The following is a 1,994-nucleotide window of genomic DNA, read 5'->3' as shown; positions in this document are numbered from 1 at the left end:
TGACCTCAGTTTTGCTGGGGCTCCTTGATGACATACTCAGTCAAATGCTGCCTTGATGTCAATCGCAGTCACTCTCACAAACTTATGTTCTTGAACAGTCTCTGTAAGTACTACGTGTTTTTGGAGGTGTTGTGGTTAGTTCATGGTTTTGGTAGAGAGTGTTTATTTTACAAAAAGTGAATTCTATTATACATAACTAGCATGACAGAAATTGCTGGAAGCTCAAACACTTAGTCTATCAGTAGCTATAAGTAATGCAGATTCTCATTATACTGTGGTGCTCTCTGCCTGTTTCTTCAAGTCTAGGTTCTTAAAGAAGTTCTTTGGAAAGTGGCAACTCACTTCTAGATCAATCTTAGGCTCCTCTCCTATAGGTTCCTCCACTTTCTGCCTCTGAGCCAGTATCATGGTACGAAGCAAAGGAGGATGAGGGACATAGCAGTTACTCGTCTCAGGAACAGACATGAAGCTCTTGAAAGCTGCTTCTTCATGTTTTGGTACCAGATGCCAATCATTTAACTGTATCTTCAGTCTTTCCTCTGAATGTTAGCACTCCCCATGCTTTTGCATGGTCCATATCCTGGGCTGTTTAATCCACCCTGACCATGCTGATGTTCCAGTAACAGGGCTCGTCATAGGCCAGGAGCCAGGGCTTCTTGGTGAAGCAGCGGCCGATGCTGAAGGGGGGCAGGCAGTTGCGAAACAGGGAGAGGCGACTCTTGGTGCGGATGTTGCGGTGCGCCTGATGCGCTTCTTGCCACTGCCCAGCCGCCTCAGACTCTCGTAATCCAGGGCGAAGTGCTCATTGTCCCGCGGCCAGTACTTCAGTTCCCAGTAAGCACAAAACTTATAGTGAGGGCAGATGTTTTGGTGACCTCTCCACACAAAAGCTGCAACAGGTATGGGGGCTGCAGCTGCAGTAGTTCTGGGTCTGCAACACGTCAGGGAGATGGGGCAGAGGCCAGGAGAAGAGCTGTGCGATGCCCTCTGCCAAGTTGGAGCTGGAGTCCGCTATGCTCCTTGACAGTGACAGGAGGCTGTTTGGCAGGCTAGCCAATGCATCCAGCATCTTGGTGAGAGTCCTCCTGTTTGCTACCCCATCGGAGTCCTCATCTGTGTCCCCTGTATCAGAACTTGTCTCCGTGAGCTGGCACACAAACTATCCTTTCCGTCTGACCTGGCTGCAGCTCACTCATGCCCAGCGACTCACCCCATGCCGATTCCAACTCTATACTAGCCTCTAAGTTGTATTAGTGCCAATATCTGAGCTTGTGGCTGTGAGTGTCAGGTCGTGACAGGGCCAGTTCATCAGTGCTGTGGTGTTGCTCTGTCTCTTCCTTGAGGTTGCTGTAGCTGCACAGGCAGCAGCTCTTGGGTACCTGAAATTAGAAGCGGAGTGTGGTGAAAAGGAAGTGGTCTATGGTCACACCATCAGCTGCTTGCTCATCATGACGGATAGCAGAATGAGAGTGAACTGGAAATTGAGAAGGGACATAAGGCAGAAACATGCCATCATCTTAAATGTGCTCAGCATAGTCGGATGCTATGGCTTCCTTTGTAGCCGACCCCATGATGCACAAAACCATCTCCATAGGGCACAAGACATGCAGGCGTCTGCACCCTCATTGCTTCTACTCTGATACTGTTAGTTATGGATGACCTTGTCTTGCAAGAGAGAGCACAGAATGTCAGTGATTGCTGCATTGTGTTTGGGTGATGTGCCTGCTATAACTAAATAGTTGGAAGCAGCAGGAGGTGGTAGTAAAGCTGGCATCACTGGAATACATATGAGGGTGCAGCGGAGTATCTGGATGATAGGCATGAGTCATCAGTGCCAGGAGTTGCTGATGGATGAGTGATGGAGTGTGTAGTGCAATGACCAGCGTGAGAGTTGGGTGATGTGGTGGGTATGAGGTCCTTTGAAGATGAATTTACTGATGTTGACTACCTGCATGAAGTCTTTAAACTTCGTGTGGCATGGCTGCCAGGTCCCC

The 1,994-nt window shown here is 49.0% G+C and overlaps 1 pseudogene; it reads right to left on the bottom strand.

Moving 5' to 3' along the window:
• Positions 1–267: 267 nt before the first annotated feature.
• LOC137384018 (small ribosomal subunit protein mS34 pseudogene) lies at positions 268–1,215 on the bottom strand (annotated as a pseudogene).
• Positions 1,216–1,994: the final 779 nt, after the last annotated feature.

This window comes from Heterodontus francisci, chromosome 25 (assembly GCF_036365525.1).
Source record: "Heterodontus francisci isolate sHetFra1 chromosome 25, sHetFra1.hap1, whole genome shotgun sequence".
NCBI lineage: Eukaryota > Metazoa > Chordata > Chondrichthyes > Heterodontiformes > Heterodontidae > Heterodontus > Heterodontus francisci.
Note: the sequence above shows the minus strand (reverse complement) of the source record. Positions and strands in the feature narration are given on the sequence as shown.